At 46.9% G+C, this 25,298-nt stretch overlaps 1 protein-coding gene and 1 long non-coding RNA gene across 7 annotated transcripts in view; one reads left to right on the top strand and one right to left on the bottom strand.

Annotated features, from left to right (window-relative positions):
- Positions 1–1,877: 1,877 nt before the first annotated feature.
- Positions 1,878–22,652, bottom strand: LOC115098716. The gene is made up of 2 exons (XR_003858597.1): positions 22,520–22,652; positions 1,878–3,094 (listed from the first exon to the last, which is right to left on the bottom strand). It is a non-coding gene; the product is annotated as an uncharacterized LOC115098716 (long non-coding RNA).
- Positions 22,653–22,881: 229 nt separating this feature from the next.
- The window catches only part of GPR160 (G protein-coupled receptor 160), an 84,576-nt gene continuing 82,159 nt past the window's right edge, over positions 22,882–25,298 (top strand). For 2 of the 6 annotated variants that reach the window (XM_029615539.1, XM_029615540.1), the window contains exon 1: positions 23,435–23,716. The gene's annotated coding sequence lies outside the window, so the exon portion shown is untranslated. Of the gene's footprint in view, positions 23,005–23,202; positions 23,332–23,434; positions 23,717–25,298 lie in introns of those variants that run through there. The other 4 variants (XM_029615538.1, XM_029615542.1, XM_029615546.1 and 1 more) reach the window with 4 other exon arrangements.

Genomic DNA, 25,298 nt, shown 5'->3' with positions numbered 1-25,298 from the left:
AGGTTCTGGATCTACTAGCAACGTAATGATTAAGTCATCTGATTTTTACAAGAAATTGATACAATTAGCAGTATAATTCTATGTAATCATACAAACTCTATAATTCCAAACAAAGTGAAATCAAGATAAGCAATTTTATTCCCATTCTTCAAACACACTGTCCTTACTAGTATGATTACTGCTGCCCCACAGCATCTAACTAACCTTGGGATATGTTTTTTATTAACTTAGAGAGGCTAGAATAAGCTAACAATTTTACCTGAGTTGGGAAACAAAACATGAAAATCAGATGGCATAATTATACTGATGCAAGCTGCTCTTTTTAAAACAAAAGTGTGTCACTTAGACTGAAACATCATTCTCCTCCCATTGGTTTTGGCTATAAAAAATAAAAAGAAAAACATTAATTCCATACTTGTCATTCAGTGGATGACTTTAATTGAAAAAAACTCTTTATATTCAGTGGAACATTAAATATTTACTATATTAAAGTCTTTTTATTGCAATTCAAATGTAGTAGTGATGGCCTTTGTTTATTTTATTCACCTAAAGATGTTTTGGGGGGACAAGGGAGCTTTTGAAATGACAGAAAATAGTCCCTGTGACTCTGCACTATGCCCAGTGTCTCTGGATCCCACATGCATTTCAATCCAGAGCATTTTTTAAAAAGCCCTCATCTACCTGAAAATCACTCATCTTTCCCATTCATCCTGATTTCTTCAACATTAGTTCTGTTGTGCATGTTTTATAGACAAATCTTTTTACCTGCAAAATGACCTGACCTTTGAAACAAGCCAGGTCAATTCCCAGTTAAAGGCTACATGGGGAATATGATTATTTCATATGCACAGTATACTGACATCATCCATTAAGAGTTTCTATGCTAACCTGAATCTTTGCTTTATTTCATCCAAGAGTAGGTTGGTGATAATGAGCAACAAAGTGAAGAATATTTTTATGCAACAATGGTAATGTCAATTGATACCTTGTTGAAATTAGTTTTGTAGCTGGATGGAGGAGCCAAAATGGCGGTTTGCTAGGATTCACACGTGCTGGTGCTTTACCTCTGCATTTTCCTTCTCTTCATCATGCCTTCCAAGTGAAAAGGGAAACCCAGGCAATTCCCCTCCGAGCCTGTGGTTATCCTTGGTCAGTGCATCTGGATTTGGTTATTGGCCAGTCGATGGTAGAAGGGGAGAGCTGTCCGTTGTGGCTTCCATCGAGGAATCATTGGATCCACCTACGTATCACTTAGCCTTCCCGAGCTCCTTTATCTACCCCAGCCAGGTGCTTCTGACAGCGCGGTGCTGAGGCCATTGCAGGAAGAGGATACAGCTATTGCTCTGGCAGGAGGGGCTGTTGGCGGAGTAATTCTGGCTAGCTTAGATAACACCAGTTCTGGTGGAAATGGAGAGAGATTGCAGTTTGACTCCTTTCCATGGAGCTCTGCAGCTCGAGATGGACCTTCTTTCCTCCTGAGACTTCCTTTACAACCTCTGGTAAGACCTGCTGAAGTCTCCTTAGACATTTTATGGTCCATTTTGGTGCAGGTGGTCTCTGCTATAACTAACTGTCCTTGGACATAGTTTTGTTGGTGAAATCAGTTTCTGAGCTTAGAGAATTCCACTCACAAAGGCTCCAAGGGATTGAGTGAAAGTTGGCTAATGTAGAAAAGCAAGTGCAAGATATCCAAAGTGTTAACGCTGCATTAATACAAAATAGAAATACTTTTCATAAGAAAATTGAACAGCTTGAAAGTTTTTCAAGGTGTTTGAACTTGCGCTTTTTAAGCTTTCCTAAATTACCAGGGATTCCAGTGAAAGAAACTCTGAAGAAATACTTTATCGAAGTTCTTGGATTGCCTGATGAAACCTATCCACTATTTGGTAAACTTTTTCTGCCTTCCCGTAGAAGAGAGGGAAACAGCTGACTCTTGGTTTCTGATTCATCATTGGATGTGTCCGCTATTCCCAAGAGCTCCATTGAAGAGGTTGAAGAAAGAGAGACTTTTTTGGTTTCTTTTGTTTTTGAGCAGGATTTAAATATGATTTTGAAATTTTATTTTAGCAAAGCTCTTGCTCTTTTTATGGGAAATGCATCTGGATTTATCCAGATGTTAAACCTACTCAGGAGAGAAGGAAATTATCAGGAAGTCTTGTCTTTGAGAGCTACCTTTTTGCTTAGATACATGTAAACGTGTTATCGCTTATGCTGGTAATAGATATAATCTCTCTCTTCCTGAACAATTATGTTTTTCCTAGATCAGAAGAAATCTCTAACTTCAGTGCCCTTAGTAGGCATTTAAAATATTATGAACTTCGACTATGTAGCAAGTTAAGCTTTGTTTCCTCTTATAGACGTTTTTGTTATGCTCCCTCTATGCCTGTTCCTCCTCCCTGATATTGTGGACTAAGGCTATATATTTCTTTTCTTCTTAATTTTCTTTTTTATAAGTATTTCTATTGTAGAAATATTCTTATTTGATTAACCTTTTCTTTGTCATTTAATATGGCTTTGTAATGATAACTAATTTTTTTTAATACATTTGTCACCTCTGTTTATATTTACAAAGACAGGGCCAGATGTACTAAATGGTTTTCCCCATGTGTTAAAAATTTTTTTTTTTTCAAAAAAATAGATAATATGATCAGCAAATAACAACTCCCCCACTTCCCATCCCTCTCCCTCCCAAATCACGTCACCAGATTTTCCCAGTGATGTTTTTATCCCAGTTTTCAAACATTGTTCAGGTACAAACAGAGGACATAATATTCTTTTGTAAGGCTGTTAATTTTTTCATTGGGTAAACATCCTCCAATAGACTGAAAGCATACTAGGAGGATCTTCCGTTTCCAATTCACAGATAATTCATACTTGGCTGCCAAAAAGACCTGAATGATAAACTTGTGAACAGTCGTTGGCACTCCCTCAGCTGGAGCATTAAATACAAATATTGATGGATTACATTCCAAATGAATCTTTGTTATAGCTCGAATAAGCTTCTGCACCTTTTTCCAAAATGGGAAAATATACTTATAAGTCCATCAAATATGACCCATTGTTCCCACACCCCTTGAGTTCTTCCAGCATTTATCTGAAGGAGAAGGAAAGATATGCATTAGCCTATAGGAAATATAACGCCACCTACAATAAACCTTGAAAGAGTTTTCAGTTAGAGGGGCAGATACAGAGGTTTTGGCAACTCATCATCATATGTCCTCTCATACTTCTTTATCTAAGATACCAATGGTGTCTTTCTCATCTTTTAGTTTCCCATCAAAATAATTGATTATTTATACAATTTAGAAATAAACCCCTTAAGGAGAAAGAATCTCTCTTACCCCTCTATTGTTTTCCCACTTTTTGGGCTACATAATATTAAATCTGCAATTATGCATAACAGCATCATCAAGATTCTGTTTCTCTTTCAAAAACCTAAATTCCAACCCCCCCTGAGAATTCTGGACTTGGCCTAATCTAACTAGACCTGCTTTTTCATATATTCAGAATCTCTCCACCTCAGACCCTGGAGAAAAATCTCCCTCGTATTGGATATTTATAAGAGGAGAATACTTCCCCCAAGATGACAACCTGTCCCTTAGAGAATCCCATACCTTTAACATTTGCTTTGTGAATGTCAGTCACATTTTTAGGTATATGCTTTTGTTTTAGAACCCAAGGATATAATTGGATAGGTGTCTCTCCCAAATAATGCTGTTCGATCCTTATCCATTGTTTTACTGGTAGGCCCCTATTCCATTTTAACAGTGCCCTGAGTTGAACAACCTGATAGCATCTATCAACATTTGGCACCCCAAGCCCACCCACACCTTTAAGTAAACACATCACTTTGGAAACCCTAGATGGTTTCCATTTCTAAATGTAACATTTTATAACAGGCCGCGCGCATGTTATAAAATCCAGGCTCAGCGTGCGCAAGGGGATGCACACGTGTGCACCTTGCGTGCGCTGAGCCCGAGGGGAGCCGCGATGGCTTTCCCCGTGCCCTCCAAGGCCGCTCCGAAATCAGAGTGGCCTTGGAGGGAACTCTTTTTCCGCCCCCCCCCCCCAGCCCTACCTAAATCTTCCCCCCCCCCCTTATCTCGTTGAGTTACGCCTGCCAGCTCGCCATCCCCTGAACCGCCGCCACGCCCCCACCCACCCATTTTTGAAAGCCCCAGGACATATGCGCTTCCTGGGCTTGCGTGCGCCACCGAGCCTATGCAAAATAGGTTTGGCACGCGCAGGGGCAGATTTTCTCGGGTTACGCGCGTTTTGAAAATCTACCCCATACTGCGTACATCCTCTGGCAACAAATTCCAGAAATTAATTATATATTGAGTGAAAAACAAATTCTCAGATTTGTTTTACTTGCTAACTTCATGAAGTGCCTCATAGTCCTTGTATTATTTGAAAGAGTAAATAACCATTTCCTAGCGTGTAGCAGATGGACCAAGTGGGTATAGTGTGCTCGTAATAGCAGTTGGAGACTGATCTGACGTCAGCACGGGGTACATATACCCCCGCAGGAAGTGCAGCAATTCAGTAATTTCCGTCTCCAAAGCAGTTTGGAGCTACCTCACGCTCGCTGAGTGTTTTTCCAAATTCTAACGACTAAATTCATAGAAGAAACCTACTTGAAGACGAGCCCCGCACTCCTGCGGTGATACCATTCGGTCCCTCCCCCAGTTGAGTTTCCCGAGGTGATTTCCGTGGTCCCTCGGAGGTAAGAGCCTCGGTCCGGTGGCCGACTCGCAGCAGGGACCTAGCCCCCGAGCGAGAAGGGCTCGGGCGCGGCATAGAGGCAGCCTCGGTCCCGGTGAGGACTTGGCCCCCGAGCGAGACGAGTTCGGGCGCGGCCTAGAGGCAGCGGGTGCACTTCCTCGAGCGTGGCGGTGACGGTACTCACCCTCTCCCCCCGCAGCCGAAAACCGCCTGGGTCGCAGCCGGGAAGCGCCGAAGACAAGGTAAGGTAAGGCATACATCTTTACTTGCTGGTCTCCGAGGAAGCGAGGATTAGGGGGGTCTGCCTACGTAGCAGCCCACCAAGGAGGTCGCCATTTTGCCTGCCTGCTCGCCACCGCCATCTGCCCTAGTTCGTCTCCTCGCTCTAGCGCTCAGGCCAGACTGAGCGCACAGGCGACGGGCGTATATGTTAGGCGCCCAAAAATACTTGGGCGCATATTCGATAGAGGCGTACATTGGAGTCACCTTGATTCATGTTGAAAAGCGCACGTTGCTAAGCGCCCCTTGTTAGGCGCACATTGCTAAGTGCACGTTGATAGGCGCACGCTGCTCGGCGCCCGTTGATAGGCGCCTGTTCAGAGGCACCCGTTGATAGGCGCCCGTTGATAGGCGCACGTGGACAGGCGCATACTCCAGCTGAGAGGAGATAACAGACGAGATGGAGCGTAAGAGAGCCCATGTGTCCACAGAGCCGGCACCTCCAGAATCAGGCATAAGAGCTCTAAGCCTCTGCTCAGCATGCAACCTCAGAGCTACACAGAGCGAGGAAGCAGACTCCCTATGTGCCCAATGTGAGGAGGCCCTGGGAGTTCCAGGCCAGGACCGGTCCCAGCCCAGCCTACTTGCCAGTTCCTCAGGGAACACCCCGGACCTAGCAGGCCACGGTGAGCAGCCAGGGGGAACCCGAGAGAGGTGGTGCCCGTAAGGCTAGAACCTGCTTCACTCTCCTGGGTGGAATTATTCAAGGGGATTCATGCCTTTGTCAAAATGCAGTCTGATCCCCGATCAGGTCCATACGTACCGGATGACCCTGCCCCTGGACCCTCAAGGCCTAGGCACGGCCACTCGCCACCCGGAAGCCCCACTTATGGGGATTCAGATTGCTCTGAGGAAGACTACGAGCCCCCTGAGGAGGGAGAACTTCCCTCGGGGATTGAACCATATCGGACCATGAGGAGCTTCTTTCTGAAAGAGGATCTCCCAGGCTTGGTCTCTCAATGCCTGTCGGAACTGGCTATCCCAGGCCCAGACACCCCAGGGGAACCTAGAATGAACCCCCTGTTAGAGGGCCTGCGCCAAACGGCTCACTTTTCCCCTCCTACAAGCAGCACAGCAGCTAATCGATCTGTAATGGAATGCGCCGGAGGCCTCATTCAAAGGGGGGTTGAGCCTTGTCTGGCATGTACCCCCTGGACCCGGCGACCAAGGAGCTGCTGGCATGCCCCAAGGTAGACGCCATAGTTAGCGCAATTGTGAAGCGCACCACCATTCCGGTGGAGGGGGGACGCCATTCTGAAACAAGCCTTTGAGATGGCAGCCATGTCCCTATGAATTGCGACCTGCTGCACCGTGGTGACGCGTTCCTGTTTATCACAGGCTAGGAACAACACCCCAGGAGAAGAAATGGAATCAGCTCTCTCATTCCTCACTGACGCAGCCTCCTACCTAGTCCGTACGGCAGCCAAGGGAAGTGTCATCCTCAGTGGCAGCCAGGAGACAGCTCTGGCTACGTAATTGGTCAGCCGACTCCTCCTCCAAGACATGCCTCACAAGAATGCCCTTTAAGGAATCCCTCCTGTTCGGCAGCGACCTCGAGAAACTGGCTAATAAATGGGGCGCCTCTCCATTACCCCGTCTACCAGAAGACAGGTCAAGGAGGAGCCAGCACCCTTTTCCTAGGCCATCCAGAGGTAGAAACTCTCAGCGCTTCAACCCTTACAGGGCTCGCTACCAAACACCTCGTTCTCAGGCCAGGAACCAGTCCTTTCGGGCTAAGCACAACAAAAGGAGAACCGGCTTGGGTTCCGGTCCCGGCCGCACCCCACAATGAGAATCAGCTGACCCGTCCAGGGGTAGAGGCCATAGGGGGCAGGCTAACCCTCTTCTACCGCAGGTGGGTCGAGATTACCTCAGACCAGTGGGTCCTCGCCATCATCCGAGAAGGGTATTACCTGGACTTTCTTCGGCTCCCGCCGGACAAGTTTGTGGAATCTCCTTGTCCACCCCTCAAGAGGGCGGCGCTAGAAGTTACCTTGCGGAGGCTCCTGTCCCTAAAAGCCATAATCCCAGTGCCTGCATGGGAGATAAATTCTGGGCATTATTCCATTTATTTCATAGTTCCCAAGAAGGAGGGCACTTTCCGGCCCGTCCTGGACCTCAAGTCAGTCAACCGATACCTACGGGTCCCCAGCTTCCGCATGGAAACTCTGCGGTCTGTCAAAAGTGCAATACAGCCAGGGGAGTTTCTCACATCCCTAGATCTGTCAGAAGCCTACTTGCATATCCCAATCCATCGGGATCACCAGCGCTACTTACGCTTCAAAGTCCTGAACCAACACTTCCAGTTCCGAGCTTTACCCTTCGGGTTAGCCACCGTGCCGCGAACCTTCACCAAGGTCATAGTAGTAGTGGCGGCGGCCCTCAGGAAGGAAGGAATTCTCGTCCATCCCTACCTGGAAGATTGGCTGATCAGGGCAAAGTCACCGGAGGAGAGCCACCAGGCACCCAACAGAGTGATATCTCTTCTGGAAAGCCTAGGATGGGTAGTAAACTTGAACAAGAGTTCCCTACAGCCTTCTCAGTCGCTGGAATACCTAGGAGTCCGATTCGACACCCAGGAAGACAAGATCAGCCTGACCTCCAATAGGAGATCAAAGCTCCGGAATTGTCTGCAGGCCCTGCTGAGTGCCACCCGGCCCACAGTTTGGGATTACCCTACAGGTCCTCTGCCTCATGGCATCTACTCTGGAGGTGATACCATGGGCGCGGGCTCATATGAGACCATTACAACGCGCCCTCCTCTCTCGGTGGAGCCCACAATCACAGAACTACACCGTCCGCCTCCTTCTACCAGCCAGAGTGCGGAATCAGCTACGTTGGTGGTTGCAGCCCGGCCACACGAGCCGGGGGTCAGGAATGTCCTCCCCAACCTGGACCCTGCTCACTACAGATGCCAGCCTGAATGGATGGGGGAGCACACTGCGAAGAACTCACCGCCCAAGGGCGGTGGAACAAAGAAGAGTCGGGGTGGAACATCAACCGACTAGAGGCAAGGGCAGTCAGGCTAGCATGCCTGCGATTTGCCCACAGACTTCGAGACAGAGCGGTCAGAGTGATGTCGGACAACGCCACCACAGTGGCATACATCAACCGACAGGGCGGAACCAGAAGCCGACAGGTATCCCTAGAAATAGTCCCCCTGCTGACTTGGGAGGAAGCAAATCTCCAGGACATCTCCGCCGTCCACATAGCCGGGAAGGACAACACCACGGCAGACTTCCTCAGCAAAGAAAGCCTAAACCCGGGGGAATGGCAGCTGTCGCCCACAGCTTTCCAGAGGATTGTGGATCAGTGGGGGATGCCGGGCATGGACCTACTAGTGAACAGGTCCAACGCTCAAGTACCCAGATATTTCAGTCACAGGCGGGATCCTCTATCCCAGGGGATCGATGCCCTGGTACAGCCATGGCCTCAGGGGATCCTGCTATATGCCTTTCCTCCATGGCCCCTGCTGGGCGCCATCATACACAAGATTCAGCGGCACAGAGGCCTAGTTCTTCTAGTGGCCCCGGACTGGCCAAGAAGACCCTGGTACGCAGGCATGAGAAGACTACTGGCAGGGAATCCACTACCCCTGCCTCCTCACAGGGACCTGCTGCGGCAAGGTCCCATCCTCGACGAGGATCCAGCTCAATTCTCTCTTACGGTCTGGCCATTGAGAGGGCTAGACTGAAGAAAAGAGGATACTCTGGGCCGGTAATAGATACACTCCTCCGAGCACGCAAGTTCTCCACATCACTAACTTATATAAGGATCTGGAGAGTATTTGAAGCCTGGTGCAACACTCACAGCACCAATCCACATGCCGCTACAATCCCCGTCATTTTGGATTTCCTGCAAGATGGATTTCAGAAGGGTCTGTCCCTCAACTCAATCAAGGTTCAGGTGGCAGCGCTATCCTGCTACGGTCCCCGGAGTGATGGCAACAGCATTGCCACACACCCAGACGTTTCACGTTTCCTGAAAGGAGTCAAACACATTCGCCCGCCACTGAAGTGGCCAGTGCCCCTGTGGAACCTCAACCTGGTTTTGGAATTCCTAGCGGGACCTGCCTTCAGACCTCTCCGAGGCCTGTCCCTACGTTTGTTAACCTTGAAGATGGTGTTCTTGCTGGCCGTATGCTCAGCGCGTCGCATCTCAGAGCTACAAGCGCTGTCCTGCCGCGATCCGTTTCTCAGAATCACTCCAGGGGCTATCCATCTTCGCACAGTTCCCTCCTTCTTACCCAAAGTAGTCTCACATTTCCACCTCAACCAAACCATTTCCTTGCCAACCACGAAAGGTTTGAAGAAGTCAGAAGAAGGTCGAATACTGCGCCATCTCGACATCGGCAGGCTACTGTCCAGATACCTGGAAATGTCGGAAGCAGTACGAAAGACGGACCACCTGTTCGTCCTTCACAGCGGGAAGAAGCAAGGGGAAGCGGCCTCGTGGGCAACCATTGCCCACTGGATCAAAGAAATTATCAAGGCAGCCTATGTAGAGGCAGGAAAACCACCACCTCTATGGGTCAAGGCTCACTCTACCAGAGCGCAAGCGGCCTCCTGGGCAGAAACTATGATGCTGTCGCCTGCAGAGATATGCAGAGCCGGCAACGTGGTCCTCCCTCCATACCTTCTCCAGATTCTACCATCTGGACGTCCAGGCCAGGGAGGACTCAGCATTTGCGAGGGCAATCCTAAACGGACCTCAGGCAGCCTCCCGCCCAGTCCGGGAGTAGCTTTTGTACATCCCACTTGTTCTGAGTCCATCTGCTACACGCTAGGAAATGTGAAGATTACTTACCTGATAATCTCATTTTCCTTAGTGTATGCAGATGGACTCAGCATCCCGCCTGGCTGCCGGTATACATGGGGATTCACCGACTCACGGTAAGCCATGTTTCCTTATATAGGGCATACACCCTGCCGGGTGTTGACGCCTTCCGGTTGAGAACACTGGCGGTCTCCAGCTACTATCAATCGGTCAGGGTAATCATGTTCATTTAATCGATCGGTCAGTCACACATACATCTATATAGCTTTTGCAAGGAAGATTACTGAATTGCTGCACTTCCTGCGGGGGTATATGTACCCCGTGCTGACGTCAGATCAGTCTCCAACTGCTAGCACGAGCACACTATACCCACTTGTTCTGAGTCCATCTGCATACACTAAGGAAAACGAGATTATCAGGTAAGTAATCTCTCCAATTCTCATTAACCCGTTCTAGTCCTCTCATGATTTTCTAGACCTCTATCAGATCCTCCTCTGCTGTCTCTACTCCAAGCTGAACAACCTTAACATATTTAGCCTTTCCCCATAGGGAAGCCATTCCATGCCCTTCTCTGTATCTTCTCCAGGTCAACTCTATCTTTTTTGAGATGTGGTGACCAGAGTTGCAGACAGTATTCAAGGTGTGGTCTCACCATGGAACGATACAGAGGCATTATGACATTCTCCATTTTATTCTCCATTCCCTTCCTAATAATTCCTAACATTCTATTTGCTTTTTTGACTGCCACAGCACACTAAGTTGACAATTTCAATGTTAAAAAAATTTCAATGTTAAAAAAAAAGGTTACTAAGAGCCAAGAGAGACAGATAAGTATGTGAGAGAAAAAAAGTGCGAAAGCTTGCTGGGCAGACTGGATGGGCCGTCTGGTTTTCTTCTGCCGTCATTTCTATGACGCCTAAATCTTTTTCCGGGGTGGTAGGTTCCATATTAGGAGCTAACATCATGTAGATACAGCATAGGTTATTTTTCCCTATATTCATCACCTTGCACTTGTCCACATCATATTTCGTCTGCCATTTGGATGCCAAATCTTAGTCTCGCAAGGTTCTCCTGCAATTTATCACAATCTTCTTGTGATTTAACTACTCTGTATAATTTTGTGTCATCTGCAAATTTGATCACATCACTCGTACCCCTTTCCAGATCATTTATAAATATATTGAAAAGCACCGGTCCAAGTACAGATCCTTGAGGCACTCCACTGTTTACCCTTTTCCACTGAGAAAATTAACCATTTAATCCTACTCTCTGTTTCCTATTTTTTAACCAGTTTGTAATCCACGAAAGGACATCGCCTTCTATTCCATGACTTTTTAGTTTTCTTAGAAGCCTCTCATTGAGGGACTTTGTCAAACGCCTTCTGAAAATCCAAATACTCTACATGCTAAAAATCGCTACAATCACACCTTTACTAAAGAAAAAAACCCTCAACCCAGAAGACCTAAACAATTACCGCCCAATCTCGAATCTACTCCTCTTTGCTAAATTGACGGAGAAGGCGGTCCTGAAACAACGAACGTCTCGACGACAACAAAATACTTTATCCCACCCAATATGGATTTAGGAAAAACCACAGTACAGAAACCCTCCTACTCAACCTTTCTAACACTATACTAAGAGGATTTGACAACAAAAAAGGGTACCTACTGATCCTCCTGGACCTCTCTGCAGCCTTTGACACAGTGGACCACAAAAAGCTTATTTATAGCCTTGAATCCATTGGGCTTGCAGGCAAAACTCTTAGTTGGTTTACATCGTTCCTTAAAAACAAGTATTTCAAAGTTTCCTACAACAAATCATCCAACGCTATCCCCTTCGAGACAGGAGTGCCACAAGGATCGGCACTATCACCCATACTATTCAATATCTACCTTATACCTTTGTGCCATCTCCTATCAAGCCTAGGCATCATGTACTACATGTATGCGGATGACATACAAATCCTCATTCCAATAATCTCCTCCATAGAAGATGCATTGTCAAGAGCAGCCTCACATCTTGATGCAATCCGAAACATGCTAATCAACCTCAAATTATGCCTAAATATGAGCAAAACTGAATGTATTCTAATCGTAAGAAAAAACTCTGAATCAAAAACCACACCACCCTTCCAAATTGACAACATCCACATTCAACTTAAAGACAACGTAAAAGACCTAGGCATATGGTTAGACAATGATCTAAACTTCAAAAAACACATTACTACAAGAACAAAAGAGGGCTTTCATAAACTACATGTAATCAAACACCTAAAACCGCTGCTTCACTCCCATGATTTCAAAACAGTCTTACAAGCCCTCATCTTTACCAGTTTGGACTAATGCAACTCTCTCCTGATTGGCTTACCAAAATCATCCTTAAAACCTTTGCAGTTACTGCAGAATGCGGCTGCCAGAGTCCTGACGGGTAAAAGAAAATCTGACCACATAACCCCCATCCTTAACAATTTACAGTGGCTACCGATAGAGAAAAGAATAGAATTCAAAGTTATCACAATTCTTCATAAAGCAATTTACAAAGCAGACTACGCAGCCCTGGATAACATTATACATATTCATAGATCACCTCGCACGACGAGAACAACAAGTAAACTCCAACTAGTGATTCCTTCTCTTCCACATGCCAAACTTTCCTCCACCAGAAACAGAGCCATTTCCATCATTGGCCCGAAGTTATGGAATTCGTTACCTCATCACCTGACCGCTCAAGAAAACATAAAATCTTTTAAAAAGACCTTAAAGCCTGGCTACTCAGCCAAACTCTCACAGACTGCACTCTCAAAGATTATAAAGGATAATCCCACAGATCTCTCCCTCTGTGTGTCCCTCCATCCGACATACAATCTCCCACCTTTGACTAACTCTCTTTCTGACTCCCAGAATCCTTCCCTTTTGTTCTATAACAATGTCCCTTACATGATTTGAACTCAGATTTCTTCTTTTACCTATTACATGGTATATCATTATCTGTTTATGCTAATGTTCCATACCAGTTTTTACAGTGTTTGCTGTTAAATCACTTTAAATGTATCAAGTTGTTGTAACTGTAAACCGGAGTGAAGGCAACTCTGCTATACTTCGGTATATAAAATATGCTAAATAAAATAAAAAAATAAATACATCTACCGGTTCACTTTTATCCACATGCTTATTCATCCCTTCAAAAAAGTGAAGCAGATTTGTGAGGCAAGACTTGCCTTGGGTAAAACCATGGTGGTAGTGCCCCATTAAACCATGTCTATAGATAGACAAAAACAAGCATAGGCCTCAGTTCTCTAGTACTTTTCAACTTTTCACTCTTTGGGTTCTGGTGAATTTCGGTAGGGTAAATTCCAGGACCATGGTTAGCCTTCCCAGCTAAGTTCAAACGTCGTTGCTATACTTTAATTGATGAACAGAAGGACAGCTTGAACCACTGAAAAATCACTAAAAAGTAGCGAACAGCTCCTGTATAACTGCTCCAGCTGTCCTGTAACTCCCTCTCTGTATTTAGACTTAATATGCTTTTACTGCACTGTATTTGAATGAAGAACTAAATCAGGTTCTCTTGAATATTGCTCTTCAGTTGCCTGTTCAAGTGCTATCCTTTTCTGCAGTATTACTGTTACTGTGGGATGCAGGAGAAACTGAACAAGTCCAGGGCTTTTATTTTTTTTTAATGGCAGGTTCAATTCTCCAATATTGGGCAGGATCTAGACAGTTTCCTGCCCCCCCAAGGGGAATTGAATGGCAGGGCCTCAGCCCCCCTCCCCGACAGCGCGCTGGTTCTCAGTCTCAGACCAAAGGCCAGGAAGGAACCATCTTGAGCCCAGACCTTACTCTTGATCTGAGTTACAAAGCTCAAGAAACGATATCGATGGCATATCTAAAGCACTGCATTTATAAAGAAATGAAGAAGTAGTAATAAAAGAAAAGGGTCAGCCAGAACAAGAAGTTGGACATGTTTCATCCCTGCCCTGATAGTAAGATTCAGAAAGAGAGAGAGAGAAATGGAGAAGCCTGACCTACTTCAAAATGAAAAACTTAGCAAGAGGGCAGGCACTCTAACTGGAGATAGTGCTGCCGTATGCCAGAAAGACCCAGAAACCCATGCTAATGAAATATAAAAAAATAAAAAATGCCCAGGAAAGGTGAAAAGGACAAGAATGTTCTGTGCACACCTGAAAACACATTGCAGGAGTTAAACATGACTATAATACTATTCTGCCACTATCCATGCAAAAGAGATAAATCTAATGCAAATTTAAAGGAAGTTTTCTCTGTAATTTTGGGTTCAGCATTCCTGGCTGCCTGGCCCTGTGAGTGAGCAGCTTGGAGAGTGCCTTAGCAGAACACGGGCTAGATTTAGGACCAAGGTCAGGCTTTTTTTCCACACCCAGAATGGAAAAAATCCTTAGTAAATCAGGGTCCTGACTTGCTCCCATAGGTGCTCATTTTCAAAGGAGTTACATGCATAAATGTAACTACTACTTAGCAATTTTCAAAAGCCCACTTACTCAAGTAAGGTGCATTTATTTGAGTAAAACCCAATTTTACTTAAGTAACTGCTTTTTTAAATCAGGCCCTTTGGATTTAAAGCATGTAATACCCTCAAAAAGAGAGAATACCTGGTTATTTTAAAGCTGTCTCTGTAAATTGGGGCTTGGTGGTGTTCCAAGACCCCGACTCGAGTGGGGGCCTCTGTCATGGCTCCCATCATAACATAGGGAGATATGGGGGGGGGGGGGGCTCCAGAAGAAAATCCTGACACTTTTTAGTTACATTTTAGTTTTTATTAAAGTATACGGAAAACACAAAAATATCCATTATGGTATACAATCATTCCTGTTCCATACCAAATTTACAACAGTACAAAGTACATAACTTGTTTTCTGTTTCCCTCCCCCAGCTCATTCCCAACCCTGTTTTCCTTTAGAATAACATCCTTCTCTATACTCTCAGACATGCACAGGGAAATGCCATGTCCTAGCAATAAATAGTTATAATAATAGTTGAGCTAGTTATCCCAGCTCCTTAAAAACCTTTCAAAGCCAGCGTGTCCTAGCAATTTTGCTCTTTAGAATTCTTTACATTTGAAATTTCCAGTTTATCAAGGGCAGGGTAATCTTCTGCTGGACAGGAAAGTTCTGGTAATCACAGAAACCTTGCAGAAGAATAATTTGAATCCCTTTACGATGCAGGCCAAAAAATGATTATTAATTCAGTTAGGTTTTCAATTAAGCATATAGACCCTTGTGGTGCTAAGTTTTTATTTAGTGACCTTGTGTACTGTAGAGCAAAACTAGAAAACTTTAATGCAAGATAAAAGCCATGCGTAGATGTTCCAACCTCAGATCTGTGTTTTATATGCAACTGACCGGACAGTTTTGACCATGTTTGTTCCTTTCTGCTGAGTGTACATCGTAAAAACTGGAATTCTCTTTAAAAGGGCTGTTTCTAATTTCTCTTTAACATTAGTAAAATATTGAAGGCGTTGTCCCAAAGTCATATTCGGGTCAGTATTGATTTGCCATATGTTCAAGGAAGCTTTTAAATCTAGAATTTGTGTTTGGATTGCAAAGGAGTAAATGAATGCATTGGGAAAGTTCTCCTTACCCTGCTCTGACACGTTTAGTGAAAGTTATTTTCTCCTCTCTCTATCAATATTTCTAAGTACGCACTCTCCTTCACATTGGACAGAAGAAGTTGTATGCCTGCAAATTTAGATGTATTTTTCTATTTTTGGAAGTCAGAATTATTAAGACCATAGATTTTCAATGCAAGTTTTAAAAAAATAGGAAATCAGTTATTTCCTAGCGTGTAGCCAGATGGACTCAGACCAGTGGGTTATGTGCTCCTCTGCTCGCAGATGGGAGATGGAGTCAGATTTCAAGCTGACGTCATCCTGGGTACATAGACCCCTGCACTGACCTCTCTTCCTCAGTATCACTCCGTCTCCTAGCAGATGCAAACGCTATCCCATACACTAGCACAGTGTTAGGAAAATTGCAACAAGAAGATAAATTTACCTTAAGAAGATCCAGCCCCGCTCTCCTGCGGTGATACCTAAGGGTCCCTCCCCCAGTTGAGAATTCCTGAGGTGATCTCCGATATCCCTCAGAGATATGCCTTGGTCCTGGTGTGGACATCGCCCCCCAGAGTGGCTGAAAGGCAGCGGGTGCACATCCGAGCGCGGCGGTGAAGGTAAAACCCTCTCCCCCCTGCTGCTGGAGACCGTCTGATGCACAAGCGCCGAGACCAAGTAAGAAGGAAACTTTTAATTCAGGTCTCCTGTCTCCAGAGCTCGGATCGCCGCACCGACTCTGCTCCCAGAGAGTTAAAAAGGGTGCACCGATCGGGTTGAGCAGCCTTGATTAGACTAGGCCCTGATCCGGTGCAAGGGTCCACACACGTGGAGACCCTTAGGGGGGGGGGGCGCCATCTTACACGCGGGGGTCGTGGGTGCAGGACAATCCAGTGGCCGATGCGCATAACATATGCGCATCCCATAGTGTCGCGCGCACAACTCTGAGCCATGAGCACACCGGAGCGCAGTCCATGTGCAGATCTATGGCCGCGCACAAATCCGCACTGTGCGCATAACCTCGGCCATGCACAATTCTCACGCGCAGTGAAGCTAATTTGTGCGCCCAAGCATAGATTCAATGGCACCGGCATCCAAGAAGGCCAGAAGGCACTCTCTTTGTACAGCCTGCCATATAAGTGCCTCGCAGCCTGAACAGGAGTCCTGCCTGTGTCAGCTTTGTGAAGAAGCCCATGGGAGAGCAAAGCCTGGTCCTTCACTGTCGGAGGACGGGTCTGGAGCCACTACATACGATAGCTGCCCAGACCTAATCAACTCCGAGATGGCTTCTCCACAGAAGGGCACCGCAGGGGCCCCTACTCCGACTCCCCTTGGGATTAACATAGACCCAGGGACCTTCTCCTGGTTGGAATTTTTCCAGGGGCTGCAAGCTTTTGTACAGGCGCAATCAGCCCTGGCTGCAACACAGGCTTCAACCCCTGCCAGAAGCACAAAATCCTCGAATGCCTCGCCTAACTCAGAGTCTCCCTAACAGGGACCAGGATACCTCAGATAATGATGATGGCTCCCTGGAAGAAGGAGAAATCCCTCCTGGCCTGGAACCATACCGAACCATGCTTCATTTCTTCCACATGGATGAATTACCAAGCCCTTGTTTTCCAGACTCTGAAGACTCTGGGTAATCCAGGCACAGACCCCATGGCAGAACCCGAAGAAGAATCCCATCTTGGTGTCCCTTCGTAAAGCCTCATGCTACTTCCCGATGATGGAAGCCATCCAGGAACTGATTGACCTAGAGTGGGATGCTCCGGAGGCCAGCTTTAAAGGAGGTCGGGCCTTGGAAGCCTTGTACCCTCTGGAACCAGTGGCTAAGGAACGCTTGCGCTTTCCAAAAGTGGACGTCATGGTCTGCACTGGCTCAAAGCGAACAACCATTCCCGTTGAGGGAGAGGCTGCATTGAAGGACACTCAGGACAGAAGATTGGCATCCATCCTTAAACAGGCCTTCGACGCAACAGCAATGACACTGCAGATTGCCTCCTGCTGCGCATTGTTGGCACGTTCCTGTTTGCTCCTCTCGAGAGAGGCAAATAACTCCGGAACGTATACTGGGAAGACGATGGAACCTGCAGCAGCCTTCCTGACAAACGCAAGCTCAGACCTAGTGCGTACCTCAGCCAGAGTAGCAGCCTCAGTAGTGGCAGCCAGAAGACAGTTATGGCTGCGAAATTGGTCTGCTGACGCAACCTCTAAAGCGAATCTCACGAGAATGCCCTTTAAAGGATCTCTCCTGTTCGAAAGTGAACTGGAAACGTTAGCCAGCAAGTGGGGTGAATCACTATTGCCTCGGCTACCGGAAGACAGGGGTAAAAGATCACAGCACCTCATACCCAGAACAGCCAGGGGCAGAGGTTCTCAACGCTTTAGACACTACAGGAACTCACAGTTCCAAGCACCCCTTCCTTCCGGAAGGCCCCAGTCCTTGCGGAACCAACAGACCAAGAGAGGAACAGGCCAGGGGGCAGGCTCCAGCCGTGCCCCCCAATGAGATGGGGCTGATCCATCCACAGGAAGAGGAAATAGGAGGTAGACTTTCCCTCTTTTACCAAAGGTGGGTCGAGATCACCTCGGACAAATGGGTGCTAAACATCATTCGAGAAGGTTACTCTCTGGAGTTCCGTGGCATTCCTCGGGACAAATTTATTATGTCACCCTGCCACTCCCATACCAAAAGACTGGCAGTGGAAGCCACTCTAACAAGATTACTCAGCCTGAAGGCAATAACTCTTGGTTCCTGCGCCCCAACAAAATATTGGGCGCTATTCCATCTATTTTATCATTCCCAAGAAGGAAGGGTCATTCTGATCCATGGTGGTTCTCAAGAACGTCAATCGTCATCTGTGGATACTACACTTCCACATGGAGACCCTTCACTCCGTGATAATGGCAGTACAACCAGACAACCAGGGGAGTTCCTGACCCCCTTGGACCTCTCCGAAGCCTACCTTCACATTCCAGTCCATCAAGATCACCAGTGTTTTCTACGCTTTGCGATACTGGGTCACCATTACCAGTTCCAAGCACTACCCTTCGGCCTGGCAACCGCTCCCAGAACATTCTCCAAAATCATGCTGGTCGTGGCGGCAACACTAAGGAAAGAAGGGATCTTGGTTCACCCTTACCTGGACAACTGGCTGATCAGGGCAAAGTCTTCGGAAGAGAGCCAGCAGGTGACCAGCAAAGTCAAGAACCTACTGCAGGAGCTCGGTTGGGTCGTGAACACAGGCAAGAGCAGTCTGCAGCCCTCCCAGTCTCTAGAGTACCTGGGGGCCCGTTTCGACACCAAATAGAACAAAGTCTTTCTTCCTCCCCCTGAGGAGAAGGAAGCTGATGGAACAGTTACGACAACTGATGACCAATGCGCGCCCCAGAGTATGGGACTATCTTCAAGTCCTAGGCCTCATGGCATCAACCCTGGAAGTCGTTCCATTGGCAAGGGCCCACATGCAACCACTCCAGCTATCCTTGCTCTCACATTGGAACTGACTGTCCCAGGACTACTCAATTTGCCTCCAACTAACAGCAGAGGTACGTTATCAGCTTCAGTGGTGGCTACAGGAAGACCACCTAAGCAGAGGAGTAAACCTATCCCCACCGAACTGGATCTTGCTCACCACAGATGCGAACCTGCGAGGGTGGGGAGCCCACTGTCAGGAACTGATGGCCCAGGGACAATGGAGCAAGGACGAGGCGGGATGGAACATAAACCGCCAGGAAGCTCGAGCAATCAGATTGGCTTGCCTGCGATTCAGCCACAGACTCAGAGACAAAGCGATTCGAGTAATGTTGGACAACGCCACAACAGTGGCCTACATCAACCACCAGGGAGAAACCAGGAGCCAGCAGATGTCCCTGGAGATAGATCCTCTCATGGCATGGGCGGAGATAAACCTACAAGGTATTTCGGCCTCCTACATTGCAGGAAAAGACAACGTCTCAGCAGATTTTCTCAGCAGAGAGAGCCTGGACCCAGTGGAATGGACGCCGTCGACCACAGCCTTCCAACTGATAGTGAATTGCTGAGGCCTGACAGCCATGGATCTACTAACACCTACCTCAGTGCCCAAGTCCCCAGATTCCTCAGCTGCAGACGAGAGCCACACTCCCAAGGGATCGACGCCCTTGTCCAGACCTGGCCAGAGGAAGTCTTACTGTATGCCTTCCCCCCCCATGGCCACTACTGGGCAAGGTCATCCGCAAGACAGAACACCACAGGGGACTAGTTCTACTAGTAGCATGGATTTGCCAAGACACCTATGGTACGCAGACATGCAAATATTCCTTGCAGGGAGCCCTCTGTGCCTACCTCCACATAGGGCCCAATTCTTCACAAAGATCCATCTCGATTCTCTCTTACGGTTTTGGCCCTTGAGAGGGCTCACCTGAAGAAGCACGTTTACTCGAAACCTGTGATTGACACCCTGCTCCGAGCACGCAAGTTCTCCACATCCCTGACATAACATATGGATCTGGAGAATATTCGAAGCCTGGTGCGAAGACCGCGGAACTCTCCCATGGACAGCCAAAATCCCCATGATCCTGGAGTTCCTACAGGATGATATGATGAAGGGGCTGTCTCTCAATTCACTCAAGGTCCAAGTAACTGCCCTCTCCTGCTTCTGAGCCAAAGTGAACGGTATCCATCTAGCAGCTCATCCGGATTTGACCCGTTTCCTAAAAGGGGTTAAGCAACTTTGGCCACCCTTAAAGTGGCCGGGGCCCTTATGGAACCTCAATCTGGTATTAGACTTCCTACCAGGGGCTTCTTTCAGACCAACATGCGGTCTGTCACTACGCCTCTTACCATTGAAGATGGAATTCCTGGTGGCAATATGTTCAGCTCGTCGTATCTCTGAACTACAGGCACTATCCTGTCGGGAACCCTTCCTTAGGTTCACTCCTGGAACTATTCAGCTGCGCACCGTCCCCTCCTTCCTACCGAAAGTGGTTTCCGATTTTCACCTGAAACAAGCTATCTCCCTGCCATCTCCTGATGAACATAAGGACTCTAAAGACTCACGCCTTCTTCGCCACCTAAATGTCGGTAGAATCCTGGTGCAATACCTGAAAAGATCGGAACCAATACGCAAAAGGGATCGCTTGTTCGTCCTTCACAGCGGGAAGAAACAAGGAGAAGCGGCCTCGCGGGCAACCATAGCCCGCGAATCAAGGCAGCCTATATAGATGCAGGAAAGCCTTTACCACTGCAGGTTAAGGCTCATTCTACTAGGGCCCAAGCAGTATCTTGGGCAGAGACAAACTGCTATCGCCAGCCGATATCTGTCGGGCAGGAACTTGGTCCTCCCTACACACCTTCTCCAGGTTCTACCACCTGGATGATCAGGTCCAAGAAGAAGCAGCCTTCGCAAGGGCAGTACTAAGTGGGCCAAAGGCAGCCTCCCGCCCTGTCCAGGAGTAGCTTTTGTACATCCCACTGGTCTGAGTCCATCTGGCTACACGCTAGGAAATGGATAATTTCATTTTCCTTAGTGTAGACAGAAGAACTCAGCATCCCGCCCACAGCTGCCCCCAGAGAAGGAGGACCTGGGAAAGCGAACCTTGAGACCAAACAAATACGGGTAAGCCGTTGCCTACTCTTAGTTCAAGACACCCACAGTTAGTCTGGTGTCGGCGTTGACGTAGTTGAGTGCACTGGCGGCCTCCAGTTGTTGAATCAGTTAAGTTTAATAAGTATAACCAAGTTATGCAAAATATATATCCACAATGGCTTTTCGAGGAGGATACTGAGGAAGAGAGGTCGGTGCAGGGGAATATGTACCCAGGATGACGTCAGCTTGAAATCTGACTCCATCTCCCATCTGCTAGCAGAGGAGCACATAACCCACTGGTCTCAGTCCATTTGTCTACACTAAGGAAACAAAATTATCAGGTAAGTAATTTCTCCATTTTCAGCAGCTTTTGGAGATTTTTAGCTTTATTCTGAAAGGGAAACACAGGTTCAGCTCCCCTCTTGCCAATGTCAAATTGTCTCTTTCAAGGCTGTTTCTCGCCTTTTGGTTTTATTCTCTTGGCTCCTCTTTACTTTGTCATCTGTGCCGTAAGAGATGTTCATGTGTTGTGACCACCTCCCTTTTAAAGTAGAAAAACAGTTTCTAATTGTTTAAGAAGTAAGTGCCCCCTTAGGTGGTGGTTTGTGCCACATGACAAGTGGATGGGGTAACCGAATAAACCATAACAGTGCTTAGAAAAGGACTGACTCTGCTCTAGGGCACTCACAGCTAATATATTACTGAGGGCAGTACAGTCTAAAATGCTGCAAGGGCTCTATAATAAGCCAATTACAGCCTCCAAAGTAGATGTTAGGGATACAGGATCTTGTGCCACATCTGCACAATGGCGGGTCCTACCCAGAAATCTCCAGTTTTTGGAACCAGATTATTCAGTGCCTTGCAGAGAGCACTAGCCATTCAGTGCCTAAATATGTATTGCTTTGCATTTTTTTGGGCAAGCTTCCACTCTAGCTAAGGTTAAGTACGAGAAGGATCACATTTTATCCATGTGGAAAAGTTTGCTTACAGCCAGCAAGTGTACCATGAGTTATTGGCTTGAAAGCCTCCTGCTCCACACGATTGTTGTGCCAGCTTCCGTGTGGTGATGAAGGGGATAAGGGGCTAAACAAAGCAAGCCATGGAAGTGGGGTGTCCTTCCAGCACATTTGGGAACCATCATATTGAGGTAGCAATGTAAGACTGACCTGTGCTCTTAGGAAAACCCACTTTAACAGACCTCCACATTAAAAAAAAATAAATTGTATTTCCCCATACTCCTCACGGTCTGGGGTCAACATATATTGGTATAGAAGCATCGTAATTTGGTCCGTGTACAAGTGGGAGGGGGAGATGTGTGACCTATGTATTCTATATTGGTTTGCAAAGTCAATGCAAAAATCTTAACTAAACTGTTCTTTCCCCTTCGTTCTGGCGTTGGCGCCTTCCAGTAGCTGTGTGTTTAAGAAGGACATGACAAACAGCACAGCAGCACCCCCAACTTACTTGGGCGCTGCTGGGTAGGAGGCGTTTCCAATGCACCACGCGTCTTAGTAAACCAGCAAACAAAGCTGTTGCATTAGCTTATCCCCGGAAGTCAGACAGGTTCCTTCTGAGATTGTACTTACTTTTGCTGATCATTTCCAAAGTCTTATAACCTACCACAATGCCAGTTTGCAGCATTGCTAGACCTCTGCCTGGAAACTTGGTCCGGAATGATTCCAACGGCGGCAGAACCAAAACCAGGGAGCCTGGTCCATCTGTATTATGAACTGAATGGGGAGGAGGAGAAAACGCTGCCCCTGCACCCCCCCCCCCCCCAACCCAACATCTGGTTCTGCAGCTGCAGGCTTGGGCGTGCTCGGAGCGGGGCTTAGCCTGGCCTTCCCTCCCCATCCTCAGGCTAGGAACCGCTGCTGGGGGCTCGTAGCCCGCTCCGGAATCCGGACCCGCCCCTGCCTCCGGGTTTTCTCCAGCTCCGGGGGGGGGGGGAGGGAGGGAGAGACCGTCACGCTCCTGACTTCCTCCTCGAGACCTGGAGCCGCCGGCAGGTGCTGCCTGCCCCTCCCCCCCCCCCGGAACTTTCGCGGCGTTCAGGCGCCCACCCGTGCCGGTGAGTCCTGCTGTCGCGACAGATCGCGACCTGCCAGCCCGATTGCAGTTTCTCCTTAGTGGAAACCGGAGCCGTTCTCGCATGCCGGGGGTGGGGTGGGGAAGTTCCGGGACGCCCCTGCTTGCAGCCTTCGGGTTCTGCCGGTCCGGTCCAGGTGCATGCGCAGTACTCGCGCCGCCAACAGGTCCTGCCCCCACCCGGGGAAAGCAGCGGTGACGGACAAGAAAGGGAAAGTGAGGAGGCAGGTTCCTGCGCCTCCAGCCCCCCCCCCTAAGTGCAATATGAACGGGACTTTTAGGCCACGGTAAAGTGGATCTGTTTTGACAGGTGACGGGGAATTCCTCTGTTTGCGCCCCATACCGGATGCTTTTTTTTTTTTTTTTTTGCTTTTGCTGGGGATCCACCGCAGGCGTCTGAGCCAAGGGCGAGGCATCGCCAGCTCAGTCCCGTGTTGTTAATGCAGCGGTGGAGCCGCCTCTGTTTAATACACCGCAGGCTGGGGGGGTGGTTACTGGAGGCGATCGGTAGGTGTTGGCGTGAAGCTGCTGATTTTGGCTTCTGATGCTGCGCTGTGTGTGCGCGCGCGCGCGCGCATAAATACAGCGCTTTTTTTTTTGATACGCGGTACTAAGAATCAATAAACAAGCTGCAGGTGATACCTATTTTATTGGACTAACTTGTGGAGCTTTGAAGAGTTTCTTGTCTTGGTGAGGTCAGTTCCTTCTTTACAATATAGAGATGTTTTGGGTCTTATCTTTCTTGATTATTAAATACTTTGTTGCCTATTTTTTCTCTTCATTACTTGGTGGTTGAGTTTGCCACTTTAAAATACGCCTAGTGCACATATTTTGGACTGCGGTTTATGGTTTTTTTTTATGGGTATCCATTGTTTTTTAGAAAGTACACACCGTGTTCACAAACCATTCTTGGAGACTTTTTTTTTATTATTTTTCTAGTGGAGACTGAATGCTTCCAGGTGACCAGTAATGTAAGACGATTCCAGATGCTTTATGTGAAGAATGAATACCTTGATTTTTAAATTTATTTACGGTTTACAAATATAGCAATGAATTACATTGTAAAAAGGTAAAAACATTAAACCATTTTTTAGACAGCATTAATAAAAAGAGAGAATAAAAGATACAAGAGAATATTAATTGTCCTTTATTTTCCACATGTGCCACTTCAGTTATTCTTCAGAGTAGAGTCAATAGGCTTATTTCTAGGACTACTTTCTGCTATTTATACACCATCTTAAGTCCCTCTAGCCACTGTGTTCCAGTGTGAACCTTGCTAACCTTGCATTACTTTGGATAAATGTTGTAATCTGCTTTAAAAGCATGGCTACTCCTTTTTACTATTAATCTTCTCAGTTTTGGGAGCATCTTTATAAAGTGCTATAATCACAGTTCTGTATCATAGTCAAAGTATGTCCTACATCTGAGGTACTGTAAATTACTAATGGTACCTTTTTTTTTTTTTTTTTTCTTTCTGCCACTGATTGCTTTTTGTGTACCTCCTGGAATTCAGCAGAGGAAGCACCTTCAACATACTCCCACTATAATGTCCATTCAAGCTAAGGTCAAGAAGCTTAATTGCTTACCAATGCTTCATTTAATCATGCTCAAAAGCATTTGCGTGACTCCGCCCAATGGGGATAAAGCTAGAAACAAAAACCAGATTCAATAGTAGAAGACGTTAAAGACTGCTGTACAAGAGCTTGGGCATACTTATTTTATGCAGAAATTAATTAAAAAAAAAAAAAAAAAAGGAAATTGTCCCCACTCCTTTGCACATTTGTCTTATCCTCATTGCTGTATCAGCAGCATTGCCCATCAAGGCACATGCCTGTTTTTAAGTTCACTGATGTTTGTCTCCACACCATTCCTCCTAGTATAGAATGTGTTGGCAATTCAAAGCCAACTTCACAGAGTCACATATCACATGAAGGGTAGGGAATGCCTCACTCAACAGCTTCAGCTTTTAACATGCATTGGCTTGAAACACACAACATGAGAGGCACATTAAAACTGTACAGCTACAGCACAAATAAAGGAAAAAATTGTAGCCAAATGTCAAGAGATTTTGTTTAAATATTATTTTGTATGTGTGTTATTTCCTGTTACTTTTTAGTGCTCTTAGATGATGTGATGTGTTAAGTGAAGGAATGGTGAGTTATATATTTTCTTTTTGGCAGATACTTGATTGGGTGTAGTAGTTAATATGAGTAATTCAGGCTTGATAAGGTAGCATTGCTCTATGACAGTGCCTGTTCTGATTTTTCTGTCATCTTG

This window comes from Rhinatrema bivittatum, chromosome 9 (assembly GCF_901001135.1).
Source record: "Rhinatrema bivittatum chromosome 9, aRhiBiv1.1, whole genome shotgun sequence".
Classification (NCBI taxonomy): domain Eukaryota; kingdom Metazoa; phylum Chordata; class Amphibia; order Gymnophiona; family Rhinatrematidae; genus Rhinatrema; species Rhinatrema bivittatum.
The sequence above is the reverse complement of the archived record's forward strand: the minus strand, read 5'-3'. Positions and strand labels throughout refer to the sequence as shown.